Source organism: Dermacentor andersoni, chromosome 5, assembly GCF_023375885.2.
Source record: "Dermacentor andersoni chromosome 5, qqDerAnde1_hic_scaffold, whole genome shotgun sequence".
Classification (NCBI taxonomy): domain Eukaryota; kingdom Metazoa; phylum Arthropoda; class Arachnida; order Ixodida; family Ixodidae; genus Dermacentor; species Dermacentor andersoni.
In genome coordinates this window covers 60,170,341-60,193,967 of record NC_092818.1, presented here as the reverse complement: position 1 = coordinate 60,193,967, position 23,627 = coordinate 60,170,341, and positions in this window count along the sequence as shown.

Sequence of the window (23,627 nt, the reverse complement as noted above, 5' to 3'; positions counted from 1 at the left end):
GCAGATCGTAATACTGCTTCAGCCGGTCAATGTGCACAGTCTCTCGCCCCCGACGGCGCAGATCGGAAGATGGCGATACGGGTTCGACCACGTAGTTCACTGGTGATGTTTGTGCGACCACGCGGTAGGGCCCGTGGTACTTCGGGAGGAGCTTGGACGAAACGCCAGGAGCAGCAACAGGCGGGACCCAAAGCCACACGAGTGAGTCGACGGGGAAGGGGTGAGGGGGAGGATTGAGGTCATGGCGTTCGTTTTGGCGGCACTGTTGAGCAGACGTCAAAGAACGGGCCAGTTGGCGGCATTTCTCGGCGTGCTGAGCAACCGTAGAAACAGGTGAGCATTCAGCAGGGTCCGGCCGGTACGGGAGAACCGTATCAATGGTGCTAGAGGGATGGCGGCCGTAAAGCAGAAAGAATGGTGAGAATCCGGTAGTGGCTTGAGAGGCAGTGTTATATGCGTAAGTGACGAACGGAAGTACAAGGTCCCAGTTGGAGTGGTCAGATGCAACATACATTGATAGCATGTCACCAAGAGTTCTGTTGAATCGTTCTGTTAAGTCATTGGTCTGTGGACGATAAGCAGTAGTAGTGCGGTGAATAATCTGGCATTCAGATAGGAGTGACTGCAGGACATCTGAGAGGAATACGCGGCCGCGATCGCTCAACAGTTCTCGAGGTGCGCCATGGTGGAGAACGAAGTGGTTTAGAATGAACGAGGTGATGTCTTTTGCTGATGCGGCAGGCAAGGCGGCGGTTTCAGCACACCGTGTCAAATGAACTGCGGCGACAACAATCCATCGGTTGCCAGCGCCAGTAGATGGAAGAGGCCCATATATATCAATGCCGACACGTTCAAACGGCTGAGCTGGGCAGGGAAGTGGTTGGAGAGGTGCGGTGGAGAGATGCGGGACACATTTGCGTCGCTGGCAGGCAATGCAGGAGCATACGTATTTGTGGACGAAGGTGTACATCCCTCGCCAATAATATTGTAGGCGAAGCCGTGTGTAAGTTTTTGACACTCCGCCGTGACCACACTGGGGGTCAGAATGAAAAGCGGAGCAGAACTCTTGTCGTAGGTGGCGAGGCACGACTAAGAGCCATTTTCGGCCGTCATTGTGGTAGTTGCGGCGGTATAAAAGTCCGTCCCGGATTGTGAAATGCTGCGCCTGTCGGCGTAGCGCTCGAGGTGCCGAAGTTGCCGGAGGATTTGACAAAAAGTCGAACATCGTGACGATCTATGGATCTTTTCGTTGCTCCGATGCCATGTCCAGGATGTCAAGTGGTGAGATGTCATGTCTGTCGGTAGAAGTGCTGCTGTCTGAAGTAACTGGGGAGCGCGAGAGGGCGTCGGCGTGTTTGTGTCCAGAGCGATAGACGACACAGATATCATATTCCTGGATTCGGAGGGCCCACCGAGCGAGGCGGCCTGACGGGTCTTTTAGGTTGGACAACCAGCAAAGAGCGTGATGATCCGTCACCACGTCAAAGCGTCGACCGTAGAGATATGGACGAAATTTTTGACGAGCCCATACGATAGCCAGGCACTCTTTTTCTGTTACTGAGTAATTGGTCTCAGGTTTTGTGAGGGCACGACTGGATCATAGCAACTTCCTCCCAATGTACCCTGTAGTCATCCATCCTGATGGTATAGCTAAAATAATTGACAATCTTAAGATATCTTCCAGTGCTGGTGTCGATTGCATTACTACAAAGTTCCTGAAAAGTACTAAAATGTATTCATCATTTGCCTTAACTAAAATATTTCAGCAATCATTGGAAAACGGTGAACTACCGGCCGATTGGAAGATAGGTAAGGTGGTTCCTGTACATAAATCTGGTAATAAACACTCGCCTTTTAACTACCGGCCCATATCTATTACCAGCATCCCATGCAAAATCTTAGAGCACATACTCTTTTCACATATTGTCACTTTCCTTGAATCAAACTCTTTTTTTCATCCTTCTCAGCACGGTTTTAGGAAGTCCTATTCATGCGAAACACAGCTACTATTATTCACGCACAAACTTCACGCAATTTTAGACTGCCGCTCTATCGCCGACTGCATCTTTCTAGATTTCGCGAAGGCATTTGATAAGGTTTCCCATGATCTTTTTTTACTAAAGCTGCGCATGGTAGAATTAGACACTAACATTCTAAAATGGCTTGAAGTGTTCCTTACCCATCGTCAGCAATTTGTTTCCGTCAACAACGTTAACTCCACCGTTCACCCTGTTCTTTCCGGTGTGCCCCAAGGCACCGTCTTGGGGCCCCTGCTTTTTCTTATATTTATCAACGACTTACCCAGTAACCTTTCTTCTTCTGTACATCTTTTCGCCGATGACTGTTTTCGGCAAATAACAAATGATAGTGATAAGCACATGATTCAGTCTGACCTTAACGCTATCTCAACATGGTGCAAAACTGGGAATATGACTTTAAATGCTGAAAAGTGCAAACTTATGCGCATCTCTCGTGTTAATAGTGAATTGCCGGTATATACTCTTAATGGTGTGGTACTTGATCCTGTTACAAGGTACAAGTACCTCGGAATTCATATTACGTCTAACCTTAGCTGGCATGCGCACATTGAGCACATCACTAACAAGGCTAATCGCATGCTCGGATATCTGAAACGCAACTTTCACGCAGCCCCAACTAGCATCAAACTTCTACTCTATACCACACTCGTACGTTCACAACTGAAATATGCTTCATCAATCTGGGACCCTGGTGTTAGGAGTTTGATCGACCTACTGGAGATGTTACAACACAAATCAGCGCGGTTTATTCTTTCTGACTTTCGGCGTACATCAAGCGTAACCACTATGTAGACTACCCTGGGCCTAACTTCACTTGCATCACGACGCAAAATTGCACGCCTGTGCCTTTTTCACAAAATATTTCATCATGAGTCCATTGGCTACGAGTTACTTCTTCGCCCTTCATATGTTTCACGCCGCACAGATCACATACATAAGGTAGGCATTTCTACATGCAAAACAAACATTCTTGGATTCTTTTATTCCTCGCACGTCATATGACTGGAACCACCTTCCTTCCTCAATTGCCACAATTCCTGACCCTGTATTGTTTCGGACTGCTGTTACCGCTTCTATTGAATGATATATTGTGTTGATCACTTATTCTAACTTATCTATGTCTTGGTAATTGTTCTCTGCTGTTGCGTGTATTTTCAGTGTTATGTATTACCCACTCCCCTCTGTAATGCTTTGCCCTGAGGGTAAAATAAATAAATAAATAAATAAATAGGCGACTACGTATTTGGCATTAGTGTTCTTGCGTTGTGCGAGCACGGCACCAAGGCCGACACCACTGGCGTCAGTGTGAAGTTCTGTAGGTGCGCTGGGATCAAAATGGCGCAAGATTGGCGGAGACGTGAGTAGGTGACGCAGAGTCGTAAAGACATCATCAGAGGCTTCCGACCAAGCAGAAAGTTCATTGTCGCCTTGGAGAAGTTGGTTTAGTGGTGCGATCACAGTAGCGAAATTGCGAACGAAACGTCGAAAATAAGAGCATACGCCAATAAAGCTGCGTAGTGCTTTCAAGTTAGTGGGCTTTGGAAATTCGGATACGGCGCGAAGTTTAGCAGGATCAGGAAGAATGCCTTCTTTGGAGACAACGTGGCCTAATATAGTCAGTTTTCGAGCTGCAAATCGGCACTTTTTTAAGTTAAGCTGGAGACCAGCATTCCGGAGACAGGTCAAAACTTGATGTAAACGCCGAAGATGGGTCGGGAAATCAGGAGAAAAGACGACAACGTCGTCGAGGTAGCAGAGGCAAGTATTCCACTTCAGGCCGCGTAGGATGCCCTCCATCATGCGTTCGAAGGTGGCGGGCGCATTGCACAGACCGAACGGCATTACAGTGAATTCGTACAAGCCGTCTGGTGTTACAAACGCGGTTTTCGAACAGTCAGCGTCAGCCATGGGCACCTGCCAATAGCCAGAGCGGAGATCTAAGGAGGAAAAAAACTCCGCTCCTTGCAAACAGTCAAGGGCGTCGTCAATACGTGGCAACGGGTATACATCCTTTCGGGTAATGTTGGTAAGCCTTCGATAATCGACGCAAAATCGTATGGTGCCGTCTTTCTTTTTAACTAGGACGACTGGTGATGCCCAAGGACTACTAGAAGGCTGGATGACACCGCGATTGAGCATATCGTTCACCTGGTCATTGATAACGCGTCTTTCAGTCGCCGATACTCGGTAGGGACGCTGTCGAATTGGTGCATGGCTCCCAGTGTCGATAGTGTGCGAAACAGTCGTTGTGCGGCCGAGTGATGTTGCCTAGCAGTCAAAAGACGAAGAGAAGCCTTGGAGCAAGCGAAGAAGTTCGTCGCGCTGCGTCGTCGTAAGGTCACTGGCAATAGCTGGCGTAAAAGAACGCGGCAGTGACTGAGGAGGCGATGCCTCGAGAACAACAAGATAAGTGGAGTCGTCCATCGTGTCAAATATTGAAGATGAGGTCAGTGGCTCTGCTCTGCCAAGGCTTTCACGGCGGCGTAAAGTAATTGGTTCAGCCGATGGGTTGGAGACGCACATGAGAGAGGCGCCAGCTTTGAACTCGAGGACGGCGAACGGCAGTGGTAGTGAACGGCGGCGAACTAAGAGTTCGGACGGAGCGAAGAGTACTGTGCCGTCATCTACAGATTCGCAAGAGATACTGAGAAGAGTGGAAGACCAGGCAGGTATAACGGTGTCGTCTGAAACAGCGATTTTGCGACAATGGTCCTTATGGTCAGTGATAATATCGGTCGAAAACTGAAACAACTCGATTTCAGCGCGGGCGCAGTCAGTGATCGCATGATGTGTGGAGAGAAAGTCCCAACCTAATATGACGTCGTGTGAACATGACGGCAACACGATGAATTCTATGACATAGAGGACCTCTTGAATTACGACACGAGCAGTGCAGGCGCCGGATGGCTCGACGTGCTGCGCGTTGGCAGTTCGAAGAGACAGTCCAGAAAGCGTCGTCGTCACTTTTCCGATCTTGCGGCAAATACGGGCATCTATCGCTGAAAGGGCAGCGCCGGTGTCGACAAGTGCTAGCGTCAATGTTCCTTCGATTGCGACTTCAATAACATTCTTCGGAGAAGTGTGAGGCCTTATACATTTCGCTGGCACCGCCGTTCTCGCCTCCTGAACTGCGATATTTAGTTTTCCTGGCGCAAAGGGCTCCGCCGCCGGTGCATGGGGGAAAGCGAGCGGCGGCGAGGAGAAAGTGAACGGCGAGCGGCGGAGAAAGCGGTGTCGACGGCAGAAGGAGATTCAAAGGCGTCCGAATAGTTGCGGCGTTGTTGGAAACGAGGCGCATACGGACGCACATTGTTCGGGACGTTCGGTGTAAGCAGGCGACAGTGACGTGCCACGTGTCCAGCACGGCCACAATAAAAACAAATCGGACGGTTGTCTTCCGTGCGCCAATGGTCTTGAGGTCGTGCATAGTTCACCAGTGGACGGACTGGAGGGGATACGGGTGGGCGCAAAGGTGGGCGAAGGGGGCCGTAGGTCTGTGGCGCAGGCCTCATCGCGACTTCGGCGTACGTCAGGGGAGCGGCCGTCGGAGCCTGCTGAACAGAAGGCGAAATGTGGTCGGCTACCTGCTCCTTGATGACAGATTGGAGAGCGGGCGCCAACGGAGTACTCGGCTGGCCGTGTGCAAGTGAAATCAAGGAAAGCTGACGGGCCACCTCTTCACGGACGAACTCCTTGATCTGTAGCAGCAGCGAAGTGTTATCCGGGGCAGCAGCCAAGCTCGACATTGAAGTGGCCTGAGGTGTAGATTGGCGGGTGGCTACGCGTTGTTTGCGCAGTTCGTCAAAGCTTTGACACAGACTGACGAGTTCAGAGACTGTCGAGAGATTTTTCGCCAACAGCATGTGGAAGGCGTCGTCTTCAATGCCTTTTAAGATATGGCGGATCTTCTCGGCATCAGGCATTGCGACGTCAACGCGATTGCAGAGGTCGACAACATCTTCTATATAGCTCGTAAGTGTCTCCCCGCACTGTTGCGCACGGCCACGCAAACGTTGCTCGGCACGAAGCTTGCGAACCGCTGGGCGCCCAAATACCTCTGTCACGTTAGTCTTGAAGGCCGTCCACGTCGTCAGATCACGTTCGTGGTTGCGGTGCCACACGCTGGCGACACCGCTCAAATAAAACGACACGTAATTAAGTTTTTTGGTGTCGTCCCAGTGGTTGTGGATGCTCACCCGGTCGTAGTCAGCGAGCCAGTCTTCGACGTCATGGTCTTCGGTACCACTGAAGATGGGTGGGTCGCGCTGCCGCAACGGGCCGGGGCAGACCACGGTAGTCACCGGGGCAGCGGGTTGTGGTTGTGGTGGTCCTTCTTCCGGCATTATGAAGACGGGCTGCAGTGTCCGATTACGAAGTTCCAGAATTCTGGTTGTACCCAGCAGCTCCACCAATTGTAAAGGGGGTTTTTTCGGCTCGTAGAGCGGCAGCGATAAACTCAACACCAGCAGGTAGGGCGCAGCCAGCGAACGAACTGGGTACGTGCCACGCGATGGCAACGGGGCTTTTCAGCCTGCCGATCTTCTTCGTCACAATATATATATATATATATATATATATATATATATATATATATATATATATATAGCTGATAATCAGCGGCGCTCACATGCCCTGCACATGCCGCCTATTGAAGAGCTATGTACTTGACGATCGATGCATCTATAGATACGAAGGAATATTGAATGTCACAAGAGAACTGCTCGTGAAAGAAAAGATACAGCCGAAAAAAACAGTAAAAGATGGAGACAGTTAATGTCGGCGTCAAAATATAAGTTCAAATTTTGAAGTGAATTCTGGTTCTTTTTTCATACTAAGATGTCGATCTGGTTGTGCGGCACGTAGTGGGGAGCTACGGATTAATTTGGACTACCTGGGATTCTATAACGTTAGGCAAAGCACGGTATACGGGCGTTTTTTCCCAATCCGCCCCCATCAGTATGGGGCGGACGCGTTGGGGGCCCCTTCCCTATTCCCCAGTGCAGATTAGCAGACCAGAGCGCACTAGCTCAGGTCGACCTCTGTCTTTTCTGTCAATAAATTCTATTCAATTCAATATCCTTTGTAGGTCGAAAGCACAATCTGGAACTCAGCAGTGCAACGCCATTGCTACCGAGCTACCGCGGCAAGCAGATTACAGGTTGCGAGATCTGCGAAAACACAGAGAACGTACCTGGTCTGAGCCTGGTATTCCGGTTGCCATCCTGCGCTAGGAAATATGACAAACTCAGTGTCGGACGATATTGCTGCTTTTGTGTGAATACTGTTGCGTAATTACAATTTGGTTCGCAGGTCTCACGATGGTTTTGACGACAAGTGTAAAACCTTAAAGGGTGCAGATGAACGCAGTATATAAAACCAAATTATTATTGGTGGCGTGTGAATGACGCGTAGGTTGAACAGTTACTGATCCGCGGTCTGTAACCTGCGAGCCGTTCTTTTTACCTTTTTAGAGCGCAGCTTCTAGGCCCCCGCTGCTGCAGCGTGTGTCGGCGTCCTACATCCTAACCGAGCGAACGAGCACAGCGAAAGATTAGAGCGAATGCGGAGCGCGCGGGTAATAGAAAAAGTGAAGAGAGCAAACAGGGCGCGAGGAATAAAGTAGAGGAGGAGGGTATAGCGAAAGGGTGAGAGGAAAAGCAAAATGCCGCGCGCTACCGCAACCCGCAAGGTGGAGATATCCCGGACCAGGACAAATTTTTCTTCAACTGCGAAGCTTTTCTTTCGAGGAACCCGTATGGGTTTCCTTTGTAGCACTAACAATTTGAATCTGCAGGTCAGGGTAATCTCCACGGCGGCGCTGAGTCTCTGCTGAGGCCATCGCCGCCGTTCTGCCGTTTGGCAGCAGCGGCAGACGAAGCACTTCCACCGGTTGCGTCACTCATTGTTCACAAGGAAAGCCTGAACACGGCAACGCATGGCTCGTGCAGAGCGCATTATCTAGCGACGGCGGCGCAGCCGAAGCAGCGAATGCGCAGGGTGTCCGAAGCCTACGCCAGCGCATTGTTTTGATATATGATATTGGTGGATGCCTTAGTAATGACGCCATTGGCATCCTAGTCATGGGGCACGCTTCTATGGCACCATCTCCTGGCGGCTTGCCGCAGTGGAGCGCGTCTCGTAGGGCACTCCGCGTTCGCTCTCTCACCCTTTCGCCATACTCTCATGCCTCCGCTTTCTTCCTCATACTTCCACTGTACCCTCCTGTTCTGCTTTTCTCGTCATGATCTATTCGCTGTCGCCGTGTTGCATCGTCCGCTGCGCTCGGCGTTCGCTCTCTCGTCCTTTCACCATGCTGTCCTCCTTCGCTTTCCTTCTCATGCTTCCACTCTACCCACCCTTCCGCTTTCCTCGACGCCCTTTTTTCGCTATCGCCATCTTTCATGCTAGGCTGCGCTCCGCGTTCGCTCTTTTTCGTCAGTCGGTAGGTTCATTTTTTTCTGCCGGTTACGTCGACGCCGAGGCAGATGCTGAACGCAGGAACGGGCGTCTAAAGGCCGAACTACACGTATGCTTTCCGGTGCACAATATGTCGGGCTCATCCACAGATGGTGCAGGACAGATCGTACGCGTTGAAGCGCCGCGCGAGCACAGGGAACTTTTCCAGACAAATATTGGTACTCTGGCTGCCTCACAATAATAAAGGCGAAAGTAGTGAGCTACGTGGGTGCGCGAGAGCGTGTGTCTGGTAGGTTCAAACCGCCATTACTCGCAAAATGCGCCAAGTACAAAGCACGTGGGCGAGACCTCTCGCACGTTGGCAGGCACACCTGTATTTTGGCCTTAAGAGCTGCACTTGGAAAATAAATATCCGGTATTTTCCTTCACGCGACGTCGGTCTCGTCAGTGCCTCATCCGTGAGCGTAAGGTTACATCATTCAACAAACTGGCATATATGCTCACTGCAGGATTTTCGACAGGTCTTCCGTAAAACGGGCCATTGTTGGCACACCTTTCTTGATCACATGCCTATTACATGTTTCAAGTGCTTCTTCATTCCAACGCAGGAACAGGCACTGCCATACAGGCGTGTAGTTTCGCAGCCGTTAGACATTCTGTCCATCACTTATTCCCTGAAGTATCAGACGACAAGTCTGAGCGTCAATCAAAGAAAAAGAGTAAAGGTAGAAGCATGCTGACCGTATCGCCGTCCGAATCGATGCGTAACTCCTCGTCTGCGGCAGCGATCAATGAAACTCGGCCAAGGCTAATGGACCCAGGGGGACAATGGAAATGGCGTCTCTATGTTATCGCCAGACGACTCCTTAAGTGCGAGTGGAGAGCAGGGCTAGGTGACCGAAAGAGATTAAGCTGTCTGGCGATAAAGCTGCCCATTGCGCCATTTTCTGCACCACGGTGTGATGCGTTACGGAGGCGGCCCAGGCTTTTACTTCTGCTCGGTCGTGTCGCGGGTTAGTGTGTCGTTCGCCTTCTTCCGCGGGCAGGCGTGACAACGTTTTTTTAATGCGAAGACATTATATGCCCCACAAAGCCATAAATCTGATGTCCAACCGGCGCTAACGTCCGATGATACCAAAACCAACGTGATAAAATCATGGCGTCACGTTCCCGGCGCTGCACGTGCTGTGGTTTCACTTTGAAATCCCACGATGAACGGCCATGGTGTCGCATGGTCGCCCTGGCCCGCACCCATAAAACTGACGGTGTAATTTGAAAATTGAGTTGGCCAACATTTAAAACCGACCTGCCCAACTAGCAAAATTGACTTGGCCTACCCCAAAAGTATGTAAGAGTGGACTAAAGCGGATTAAAATGGATTACTCTGGAGCTAAGTGGACTAAACGGGATTAAAAACGATTAATATGGAATAATGTGGATTAAGGTTGGTACAAATTAGAGCAAGGCGGATTAAGGTAGAGTTTTAATTTAAGCTGGTAATTTAGAGAAGTCATTAGGCTTCCGCATTTAAATCACGCAACGATACTTAAGTGTCTGTCAATCTTTTTTTGTCTCATTTACGGTACTGTGCCTCGTCACTCGCAAATATTTCGACTTTTTTTCATTACTCCATTCACGATGGCTAAACAAGTGCGAATTTTTATGTGCAACAAAAATGTTAGTGATTGTAGTAACGCGATGTCCTTACGTATGTATATTCAGATGCTAACGTCATTTTTTTTTTCTATCTCTTTTTTTTACTAGAGTGAATATATGCATGTTGGTATTCATGACGCCGTACTTCTTGATTTTAAATATGTTTCATCCCCACAGAGAACATATATAAATTGAGCTGTGGATGATTGCAATTGCACTTTTGACGAAGGCCGGACCCTGACCGAAGCGTTAAAGTTAGATGTTTGTTTGCTTTTCTACGTGCACCTGAACTTCTTTCAAATTGTGAAACACCGAATCCGGAGAAGTACTTCCTTCAAACAATGTATGTTTATATACACGTAATGATCGTCGGTAATTCATAGAAGTGAGAGCAACTCCTGCTGCTACGGGCATCGTACCATCTCCTGACAATGCAAGATAAAGCGTGGCATGCTCTGATACCTCAGTAACACTTCATTTGGGCCTAGTTGGTACATAATTCTTAACTTATCGTTACAGCGCAAACACCTAAGACGATCCACAAAAAGAAAGACACGACACACACACAGCGCCAGTGTGTGTCGTGTAACGTTACGCTTTGGTACTGCCTGTTTGTTGGTGTGCGTTCTGCGCAGTTGGGTTTACGCTCTCGCTGAGAGCTTAAGCAGAGTGAGTGGCCGATAACTTGCTGCGCTGAAGTGTTCGATAACGCAGGAAGCTAACTTCGGGAACACTCATGTCTAAAAAGATCGGTACCACAGCGAGAAATGTGCCATGATATTAAGGTTTGATGTGTAAAAAAAATTGTAGGGCCGCAACATTCATACGGGGACGGTTTACCAGCGAAGTTTTGGGGCTGCATATATTATGGGGTCATACATATTTTTTTCATACGGCTCCACACTACGCTGACACAAGCGCCGCCACGGTCACCGCACGTCGCATGCCTCTGTCGCAATTGTTGCTGCAGCCGGGCCGGCCCCTCCAACGCTGGTGACCTTATAACCACAGAAGCACAGGCCACATGCGCAGGCGCCATCGCCACAATCTTTCTCCTCTCCCCTAGCCGTCTCATTTGCTGCAGCGCTCTCGCACTACTCTTCCCCCTCTTCCCCAAATGTCGGTTCTGCGCACAATCCTGTCCCCGATACGGACGGAAGCCACCCAGGGTATCCACTTTGGGAACGCATGCGAGGGATGCATACGGGGACGAGAGGCAACTAAAACACGCACACGCACGCACACACACACGCACACGCACACGCACGCACGCACGCACACGCACACACACATACACATACACGCTAAAACGCTAACAGGAGCAGCGTACGTGCAAGTTAAAAGAACAAAAATGCTCGAGGACGAGAAAAGAAAATTTGGTGCGAACCATTCACATGGTGGCGCATTAGCTGTTGATCGCACACCGAGCAACTGCGGCCAAACTCCGCGTCCAGAAACATTCTCTTGAATTTGGAATTCGCCCCGGTGAAACTCGATTCAGGTGGCAACTCACGCTTCTGCAGCTTGGACACAGGACACAGGTCCACGCTTACGAGCGGCCTCGAGTGCGCGATCTTCATCGGTGGCTTGCTCTCGCCGCCGACGATTAGACTCTGGCATCTGCTCTACCAGATGTTCTTCGCAGGAAAAGTCACTAGCCGCATTCTCCGTTTTCGCACGGGCACGTTGTCACTGGTTATAATCGCGTTTCTCTGGTCGATGCTTCTCCTCGTACTCGGCTCGTTCTTCGGCCGTGTGCATAATGCGTGGTCTTCACGCTTGTACACTTCTTTGTAGTTGCAACTGTTGCAATAGTCTACCTCTGCAATGCACAATCCAGTTCTTACACATGGCAGCGGCTACAGCGGCGCACATCCCCTTGCTTTCCCGCCACAAATACACTGCCGTGGTATTGAGGGCAGAGGACAGCAGACACAGCCGGCAGCAACGGTGACCAACGCGGGTGCGCTCTCCCACGGCGCATGTGCGGCGCGTGATGAAATCATGTGTCCTTTCTTTCTTCTGCGCCGTACTACTGTCGGTACTGTCGGTGGAAAGAAGAATGATAGGTGTAACATTAAGGGATAAGAAAAGAGCAGATTGGGTGAGGGAACAAACGCGCGTTAATGACATCTTAGTTGAAATCAAGAAAAAGCAATGGGCATGGGCAGGACATGTAATGAGGAGGGAAGATAACCGATGGTCATTAAGGGTTACGGACTGGATTCTGAGGGAAGGGAAGCGTAGCAGGGGGCGACAGAAAGTTAGATGGGCAGATGAGATTAGGAAGTTTGGAGGGTCAACATGGCCACAATTAGTACATGACCGGGGCAGTTGGAGAAGTATGGGAGAGGCCTTTGCCCTGCAGTGGGCGTAACCAGGCTGATGATGATGATGACTGTCGGTCATCTTTTTTTTTTCACTTTACGGACGTCAGCCAGCCCCCCTCCCTCCTTACGAGACCACCCATCCGGTTAATTCATACAGCCCTTTCAGGAACAGCACTTCACTCTCTGAAAATCCGCGCTTAAGAGCAGCCTCCGCTAATAGTATTGATGAACACCTATTGCTAAAACGAGGTTTTATTGCACCTTTTTTTTTCATCTTAGACCATGTTTAACGTAGAGCTTGGAGCTGACACCGAATGACGCGGCGCTTGATAAGCCTTCCGAAGGTATAGGCTACGCACATACGTGACATAACCAGCAAAGCAAGTCGAGGTAGTAGATGCCCGCGACAACGAACGCAATGATTCATTTGCTAGAGGCACCATATGTTGCTAAGTTTTGATGCATGCACAGGAAAATATTTACGTCACTTCCTATCGACCGGCAGTTCGCAGTTGCCGCAGCCGGCCTACAAGCCGTGATGATAAAAGAAGCAGTCCTTCCAGCGTCCATTAGAAGATAAGCGTCGCTTCGCTTCATATGTGTCCGTGTTCAACGTTTCTTCATAGCTTCGCGTATATGCCGTGGAATGATCAAAGTGTTGTTCTGAAGTGCTTGCTGCGAACCGCTCTGGAAATTTCAGAACAGGCAAGAAACATACAACACGGTGAGCCTCTTCTCACAAACACTCTACGGGATTTGCAACTTGTCCTTCAGGAAGTGGTGCTCCGAGTATCGGTTGGCTCCCATGTATGGCTAAAGAAACGGTGGTAAGGCGATAGCCATCCACAAAACACTGTGCGACGTAGTGCCACAAATAACCACCTCGCATTCTGAGATAGCAACAGGAGTGGGTTCGTATTAATTTTTTTAAAAGCCGGCTTCGCACACTATTTGACTGCAATTCCAGCCGCAGCTGTCACAGATACTATTTGTGGGCGTCGGTGGCGACCACCGCAGCAAAGTTTTCAATTAGATGGAAATTTTCGCAGTGGCGCTGTGTCTGTCCAATGCGAGTGCGGCGACAACGTGTGACGCATCTGCTAGAACGTTACCAGGGCTGCTAGTAACACCTGTGTTCGTTGCAGCGGCGCACGCTACAAAGTAGATCGTTAGATCATGTGATGCCCCGTCGTAATGTGGCACTGCTCGTCACAGTGTTTCGCATCCCGGAATCGCAGAACGCGAAACAGGACGTGAAAAGTATCGCCAGCGTACATTTGTTCAAATGTGTCGGCTTCCGATCTTTTACAGCGAAGTTGTTTGTGCGGACGGACCCTGTGCCGTCGTTAAAAGGGGCCACGCTACCTAGTGGGAGAGGAAAACGAGTTCAACAGGGGAAGGGGAGAAGTGTGACCTCTTTTCCCCTGTGAGAGCGCTATATTATACACGAATCTTTTATGGTTGTCACACGATGCACTTTTGGCAATCGAGTCATTTCGGCATCGAATTTATGGGCGATTTATTCCACTCTGCTGCGAAAGGAAAAAATTTTACGCCGGCGGATTGCGGCCAACGAACAGTGCCCAGCGACTAGGATCACATGCTGGCCGGCACTTCTTGCTGGCGCGTCTGTTCGTTTGAAGCACGTGGTTAGTCCCTTTTATGCCATGCTATCTCTACTGAAACCTGCGCGCTCAAAATGGCGATGCCGATAAGCGACGTTTGAAATCAAAGGCATCAGGAATTGTCTGGAACGATCGACAGCACCAGTTGACTTTTTGCTTTTACAGGAACGGAGCGCCAGACGTAGTGTTGGGTTTGTTCTCAGCGCGCTTTGGCAGCCCTGCTATCATGGCGTCCATGCCGATCGTTGAAGCGTAAATAGTTGCTTTCTCGCGCATTTGCCTAAATTTGCTTCACGACAAAATCACGCACTTTTTCTTCCACATACATAAAGGAAACATCGCACTAAAATTTACTTTGTGCGATGGATCAGATCCCATGTTTTTAGTGGCAATCGTGAATCTTTTGGCAAGCTCATAACGTTTGTATAGACTTAGAAGACATCAGATGGTACCATTCTGTGGATGTATTGTGCCTTGTTGAAATGAATACGGTGGAATTAATAAAAGAAAACGAAATTCAATTGCAAAAGAGCACACACCATCTTTAAGCCTGCTTTCGCAAATACCGATGGGGAATAAAGTACTAGCTTGATACTGTGCCTTAGCAGCTTCGTGGCTGTTTTGCAGGTCGTCGACACGTTAAAGGCAACTAGAGTGCATGATACTTAAGCGGTTCCCTGGCCCAAAATTGTGATAACAGGCTTCGCGTGAATTGATGTTTTGACCACAGCATGTAGACGCACGCCAGCCTCCGCTGCCTCAAGCAGCAGTTAATTAAAATTAAATTATGGGGTTTTACGTGCCAAGACCACTTTCTGATTATGAGGCACGCCGTAGTGGAGGACTCCGGAAATTTCGACCACTTGGGGTTCTTTAAGGTGCACCTAAATCAAAGTACACGGGTGTTATCGCATTTCGCCCCCATCGAAATGCGGCCGCCGTGGCCGGGATTCGATCCCGCGACCTTGTGCTCAGCACCCTAACACCATAGCCACTGAGCAACCACGGCGGGTCTCAAGCAGCAGTGAACTCCGACAATTTTATGTTCGTTCACCTCCACACATAGAAGAATTATATAGCGTGTGCATGTCGCGCTTGAATAATACCTTTGTCTAGCGTCTGGATTCTTGTGCTAGTTAGTATAAGCCACAAGGGGGCGAGCATACTGTTTTTAAAAAATCTAGGTGGCGAACTCCGACGGTGCCGTGTACACACACACACACACACGCACACGCACGCACGCGCACACGCACGCACGCACGCACGCACATGCACAGAATTCATAGCGCTTCAACTATGTGAAGACGAAAGAGTAGCGAAGCTGCATTGCTCAATAGCTATATTAAGTTCGATATTGTGCTTATACTATATTGGTTGAATAAAGGCGCAAACACGTAACTTCGTTGTTTGCTTCGTAATTTCTTATTTTTGTTTGTATTTTTATTTTTGCTATTTTTTCATTTTGTTTATCTCTTAATGTAGCATGTCAAAATGCAAAAAAACAAAACAAAAAGGTCGCTCCCATTAACTTCCTCAATGAATTATGCTTTTTTGTACGGCCCCGTGGCTCACTTTAGCTGAACCCTTAGTAGATAGATGACACAGATTGGATATTTTCAAACTTCGAAGTAAGCTCATCACTTTACTCTGCTCACAAAACCTAGAAATGCAGTTTCTTTTTAAACTCTGATTAACTCGCAATTCCATATATTCTCGCGATTGTTCATCATGGCGGGCGTTAATAGGTCTGGTTAAAGACTGCATAATATATTTTGCCGTATTTTTAAGTGTAAAACAGCTTTTTAAGAGGCATCAAAAATGTCAAGTCACTTTGCGTGACCTTGCTTAGAGTTTCCGATATTATGACACTCCCGAAAAAAAAAAAAGAAGGGCAGGTGGGGGTGGTTTACGTGGCCAAACCTCAATCTCATTAGGACGCACGCTGTAGTGGAGGGCTATCTAATGATTTTGACCACCTGGCGCTTACTATCAGTACACGGCCAGTTTCTTATTTCATGCCATCGAAATTAACCATCGTGAACCGGAAGTGAAACCGTGACCTCTGGGCCAACATCGCATGCCGTAGCCACTAAACTACCCTGGTGTAATGGATATAAATTGAATAGAAAATGACAGTTCCGGCCAGCATAAAACATGTATCGTGCCCGCTTTACTTGTTGCGAAAAAGGCTGCTTAACGTGAGAAATGAAAACAAAAGTTTTTTTTTTCAAACCGTCGCACTATTTTCGACAAAGATTATTTTTCGATCTAAAACATAAATTACAAACGCAAAGAAAACACTCATCCCTCGAAGTGATACAGTCTTTACTAATTCATTTCACGTTCGCCATGGGAGGCATCTGCAGAAACAATAGCCCATTTTAGAGGAGTCTGGAGCTGAAAGAAGCGTGAAAGAAAAACAGGTTCTCAAAACTTCGAACGCTTCTTTCGCGCCTCAGAGATTCTGTCGTCGTTCTTGTCGACGCCACTTTGTCTTGTCCCCAGCCAGCTGCGCAGGCATGGCCGAGTGAACCCGACCTCTCTGCCACCAATTTCAATGTCGAGGCAGGTCACGTTCCGGGAGCGTTTCTTTTTGTGTGTTGAGCGCTCAGCGCTTAGTGTTGTGTCGAGGTGTTTCGCAAACGTTCTCGCTTTATTTTTAATGTCGGCTCCTTTAGCGGCAGGCACGTGTCGCCGGAGAAGTGTCCGCGGCGTTGTCAAGAGCCAGTTGCCGGATGCTGTTTCGCTTAACGGCGACAGTTGTTAGCGTTTGACAGGAGGACGTGCTTTTGGCGAAGTGCTCGAGGCTGTTGGCGCCGACGCGACGGTTGTCAGGTTCGGGGGCCTGAGTTGAGAGTGCACGTTGTAGCCGGAAGTGCCGGGAAGTGTCAACTTTAGTGGAACGTCGTCGATGGGGCCAAATATGTGTTAGTTCGTTGTGGCCTGAACCTAAACACGGACCGGCAGGCCTTTTGACAGTTCAGCATTCCCGCGCCCGTTTGTACTCAATCCGCAGGCTGATTGCTAGTTGCTGATGAAGCTCGTCAGCGCTTACCTAAGAAGAATAATGATACTCGGTGGCAAGACATTGTTATCTAATACTTGATGTGTCATTGAGGGGCTTAATTTTTACCTTCACTGATTGGTTAATATTTTTGTCTATCACGTGCGCAATTAGTTGATGGCAGTGAATACTGGTTAGAAAATATTGATCGCGCACGTAATAAGACGTTCCTGCAACTGCATGTACAATGTCTACAATAAGAAGCGACAATTGCTTGTTTATCTTTTTTTGGGAGCACCATTTCAAATATTAGTTTGGGCTAATCCGCAATTTCGCACGCCCACATAGATGAATTGAAGAGGCATACATTACTATAGCGGCTACTCAGATAGTTTTATAAAGTTTGCTATAAAACTTACAAATATAATGGGATCATGCTCTTTTAGCAGAAATCCGGGAAATATTTGCCGGATTCGTATAAATGTACCTAATGTACCATGGAAAATACCAACCAGATTGGCGACTGCTTTTGGTAGCAGATTTTTGAGGGCCAATAGCTTAAAAAATCATTGCACAACTTTTTCAACGCGCAGAGAACAAGGACACAAAAGGGGTGAGACAACCACAAGTCTCAATGCTTTCGTGTCTGACACTTTTGCTTGCGAAAGTTTTTCATACAAGAATTTTTGGGCTAGTTGGTCTTGCACTCCTGACGGGGAAAATTAGCGCAAAACAAAAGGCAACTCACATGGGAAGAAAGAAAAAGAATAATGTCAACACTGATAACTGTATAATAGCGGGAACGTTTTCGCATATAAAATCTTGTCACGCATGCGCACTGTAAAAATATACAGGAACGTCGCAGGTAGAAACCGTCTAGGTCAAAGGCGGTTGCGCAACAAGTCGAACTCTGAGTTAAGAAGTGCGATAGCCGGCTCACCTGTACAATGGTTTCTGTGCAATCCCAAGTGGTGAAAGGAGCAGTAGCTAAGGTTTGCTTGAAACTGGCTCTGCGCAAATCGTGCTCACACCAAAGGCTGTCTAGATTTATTAGCCAAGTAGGCCACCTATTGGCACATGGCTTCACTCTGTCGTTCGTTAACGCCGTCGCCGAGACACTACTGCAAAAAGTACATCATGGAGCACCAAGGGTAAGGGCAAAGACCCAACGTCCGAAGTTCAGGCTCGAGGTCGTACCGTATGTGCAGAAAGTGTTAGACAATCTCAAAAAGGTTGCCATCCGTCATGGTGTGCCTTCAGTTTTTCTTTCTGCACCCAACCAGCTTTCTAAGCTTTGCTGTAGAATCTGCAATGGAAGCAGACGAAGTTGCCGTACAGGCCATGAGAAGCCCTACGTCAAGTGCTCCAGAAGAAAAATTATGGCATTTTGATGTCTCGCGGCAAAGTATGTATCGGCCAAACCAAACCTTGCGTGAGCGACCGGCGAACGGAGCATGTGCAAAAAGTAAGCAACAAATAGGACAAAGGCGCACATATGGTGGCCCACGTTACTGCATGTGCTTTGAGGCTAGTTTTCTGAAAGCCACCATTCTGATCAGGACAGGTAATGTTTCTTTTAGACTTCCATTGGAAACCTTGTTTATGAGAAAAAAAAGGGGAAATCGTTGTTTAAGAGAGTCGTCAATCGCACTTCTTAACTCCTACTTTGATTTCTTGCGCAACCGCCTTTGACGTACACGTGATCTGTCTGCGACGTCTGGGCATATTTTTATTGCCCGTATGCGTGGCAACATGATATATAAGTGAAACCAAACCATTTCATCTACGAAACAGTTTCGAGGGTTTCAAATTTCAAATTTCAAATTCAAAAATCAGTTTATTCAAACGACTAATAAGAAATACATGTGAACCATCTGGGCCCTTAGCTTTCTCGGCTAGAATTGGGCCCATGCAGGAAGTGCGAAAAAATCGTTATAGCGAGACAACTCAGTATTTTATACAGAATTCATGTAACAGCAGTTATACTACAGTTACACACAAAGGCAGGCGAAATGCTCAAGAAGTTATACAATAGTTCGGAGGACAACATAAAAAAAAATAAAAAAAGAATGCATCAAAGAAAAAACACAGACTTATAGTGGAGTCAAATATTGCTGGCTTCGGAAAATTTTTTTTTATATCGGCGATTGAGAATTGACCTACTTTTAAGTTAGGAGGCAGTTGGTTCCAAATTTTGGCAGTGGCATAGGCGATAGTTCTTTTACCGTACACATTATTGACAGCTGGAAGGTTAAAACGACAACTGAAAAAATTTCTAGTTGGACGAGATGGATATACAAAAACAGATGATGATAGTGGGATGTTATGGTTTTAGTATATGTATAACCACACAAGCTAGTTTGAAATCCCGGATAGCAAAGAAAGGTGTAATGTCTAAGTGACGAAAGAGCGGAGCGGATCTATCTGTGTTTACTATGTGTTATTATTCGAAGTGCTCTTTTTTGTAAAATTACTATTTGATTTAAGTACGTGTTATACGTAAGTCCCCAGGACTCCACGCAGTAAGTCATATTGTTTTGAAAAAGGCAATAATACAAAATTTTTAATGTGCGAAGCGAGAAGAACTTTCTAGCTTTTATTAGGATAAAGCAAATTGAAAGCTGAATCTAGAGTTATACCAAGATATACCTGTTGATCGACTCGTTCGAGGGGGTTTGCGCCTATTCGTAACTCATTTAAGCTATATGAATTTTTATACGGACTAGAGAACACAATGTATTTAGTCTTTGAGGTGTGTATTGTTAATTTATTTTGTAAAAACCACTGGCACATCTGAGAAAGATCCCTGTTAGCGTGCCTTTCGAGCATATTAGGGTCATGACTAGAGAAGAGAAGGGCTGTGGCATCAGCATACATAATAGTTTGGGCATAATTCAAAGCATCTGGCAGATCATTTATGTACAAGGAAAGGAGTAATGGTCCCAATACCGAGCCCTGAGGCACGCCACAATGCAAACCAAAAACACCTCCTTGCCATAGGAGTTGTTTTTTCGTTTGCTCTGTTTTTCCTCGTTAGCAGAGCCAGAATTTTTGGTCGTATTATACAATCTGTTACAATGTTAAACGTAAACCTCTAAGTTTCTCGGGAATGTGCGTGAGCTTTTCTTGACCCCGTTCCCGACAATGACGAGAAGCTATTCGAGCGTCTACTAAGTAGACGAGAGTCGGTGAATCTCCTAACCTAGAATTCCGAATCTCTGGACAACGTTGCCCTTTAGTGAGATAACAATGATCGCGGAAATCGGGCGAACTTTCAGACTCCAGGGGTTCGAAAGGAAGGAGCTGCTTGTGCTCAGGCCGACATCATCCCGCGAATTTCTCCTGGAAGATTCACATTCGCATTTCGTGAAACATAACAGGAAATCCTGTTTACGGAGAAAGCACAGCTCTTTTATGCTATTTCCAAGTCTCTATGGAAATTGCGTTCCCTTAGAATTATGTATAGCCTTCGGCGATATTGATATCCGCAAAACTGCTAGCTTCACTAAGACACTAAGCACATCTCTTACCAGTTGAGATCGTCAAATGCTGTTACTGTCAGGGATTCCCGCGGTGCCTTGAACAAGTTGCCTAGCGTAAACACTCACTTATCTCCCTTGTGTTATTTTGTTAACTGGTACCTCAGCGAAGAACACAGATTTTATTGTTAGCCTCATAGGCATGCGTGTGGAAGCGGCGCAGCTGATGGTCTTGCCGCTCGAGCACACAACCTCTATTTTACTCGCAGTAACCTTGTGCAAACTTAACCATGCCACTTTCTTGTACGTTGGGGTGTGTAAGGTTTACGAATATATAAATATCTCGCCAAGGGATCCTATCCTACCCCAAGAAGCGTCGCAAGGGCCCTTCGGCTCAAATAACGCATGGGGCGCATTTATCTGCCAGAGTGTCTGCAAGAAAGAATACAACTAGGCACATAGTAGCTAAAGTAATGGTACAGGCAAATTTAGTGATGAATAGTGCAACATAAATCACATTGCTCTGTACTCCTGTAAAGGGTGCACCACCGTTGTGATAAACATGCTGAGGCGAAGCAGCTGTCCTGCATACATTTGAGAAATAGAATGAGTTCTCTTGGAAAAAGGAGGGCTCGCGCGAGGGAATGATGCCTTTGTCGCGAATTCCTGGGAATAAGGCACAGAGCAGGTAAAATTAACGGTATAGGCAAAATTAGTGACGAATTGTCCAAAATTACCTGCATTGCATTGTACTCCTGTAAAGAATGCACCACCGCAGTGTTTAGTGCACCCAGGCGAAGCTACTGTACTTCAAAGTTTTGAGAAATGGAGTGAGTTCACTTGGAAGAAGGAGGGCTCGCGCGAGGGAAGGGTGCCTGAATTCGGAATTCAGGACAAATAGGCGCACAGTAGCGAAAATGACGGAACGGGCTAAATTAGTTATGAATAGTACAAAATAAATCACATTGCAATGTGCCCATTGTTAAGAATGGCCATACGGGGTGGCAACGAGCCAGCTTTCAGCCCGCTGCACGTGTTCCAAGCCCACCAGTCGAAGCGCCTTCCGAGAGCTGCGGTCGGCAGGCAGCCACGTGGCGCGTGATCAACTCCGGAAATTGGTACTTGGCCGAACTACCTGGGACAAAGCAGTTCTACGAGGCCCTCTGACGTCGGCACTGAAAGCTGGGCCGTACCGAGAACTGCGGATGACCGGCAGCCACGTGGCGCGTGGTCAGTTCAGGAATGTGGCACTCCGCCGTGCCACACCAGACGGAGCACAGTTGTACGAAGCCCTCGGTCGTCGTCTCCAGAGCCTTTGTGTGAATGGGTTCGAATGTGTGTGCCTTTGTGTGTATGAGCCATAGTGCGGGGCGGCGGCGAGTTTACAATGCTTGGACGAACCTTCCCGACCATTCCTGCTCCGACACACCCCATCCTCCAAGTCGGCACACCTCATCCTCCAAGCCGGCACACCTCACCCTCCATTCCTGCTCCGTCCTCGTCCGAACGATGACGTCGAACTATGACGTCAAGCGGAGAGCTTATAAGCAGCGTTTGCCGGCTGCTAGGGCGTGCTCGTGTCGTGCTTGTGTCGTGCTCGTTGTCGAGAGCTGAGTGCTCCTTGTCATGCTAGAAATGAACCAGTGAGCTGTATGCTCGGAAACTGTTTGCTGTATGTTAGTTTTGCGGGCTGCATATGGGAGTCGCGCTAGTCTGCCAATGTATCTTGCTTAAACTGTTAATATGTAAATAAATCCTGTTCACCGAGTTCCTGTCTACGACCTTCATCTCCTTCAAATGGTGGCAGCGGCGAGATAGTCCGACGACTCCTACATCTGGTCGACAGCGGTGGGATCGTCCGACGAATCTAATACCTTGTAGAGGGTGCACCACCGTAGTGAGAACATAATGAGGCGAAGCTGCTGTACTGCACATATTTGAGAACTAGATCCCGCTTGGAAAATAGCGAGCTTTTGCGAGGTGATGACGACTGGATAGCGACTTCGCGAGGATTAAGCGCACAGTGGCTAAAATTAACGCTTCGGGCAAAATCAGTGATGAATAGCAGAAAATAGCAGATAGCGCGGCACCACTGTAAGGGGTGCACGATTGTAGGGAAAAATATGCTCAGGCGAAGGTGCTGTACTGCACATATTTGAGATATACAGTGAGTTCACCTAGAAAAAGGGGGGCTCGCGCCAGGCAATGGTGCCTTGGTAGCGAATTCGGGGTAACTAGGCGAACAGTAGCTGAGATTATGGGTACGGACAAAATTTGTGACGAATAGTCCTAAATTAACCACACTGCACTGTACCCCTGTAAAGAATGCACCGTGATAGAGACCTACTTGCTGAGGCGAGACCGCTGGATAGCGAATTCGCGAGAATTAGGCACACAATAGCTAAAACTAACCGTTCGGGCAAAATTGGCAGAGCTGGCGAACGGCAGTTCTTTTTCTTTTCTTACCGAGGCGGGTGTCTTATTCCTACACATGCGCGCGTATATATATATATATATATATACATACACAGAGTGTCCCAGCTAATTTAGACCAAGATTTTAAAAATACCCGAGAGCTCTAAAGAAAGCGTACCGACTGCATAGTAGCCATAGTCGTATGTACTTACGACCAGTATTTTTTTTTCATCACGAAGTATTACTCAGTTAAGTACCTTTAATTAGCGAGCTTTTTCATTATTGCTTGAATCGCAAGCATATCAATTACAAAGTTGTAGGGCACCTCAAATGACCCCCGAATCAAGAATTTATTTCGTGCTGAAATGGTCGTGGTTGTTCTTTCTAAGAAAAAATAAAACCCTGCGAAATACGCGAAATACGAAATAGATGCGCACTGGCGCGCCGCTACTCAAGCGCTCCCAAGCGAATAGCCACGCACACACGGCTTTACTAGCGGCGGCAGCTTGATACAGGGCTTCACGCTATGTGATGGTCGCGGCATCAAGAGAACACGCCGCATATGTGATGGTCGCGGCATCAAGAGAATACAGCCGTATATCTTTTAATAGTTGCTTGTAGGCGCTTGAGTAGCAGCGTGCGAGTGCGCATCTATTTCGTAT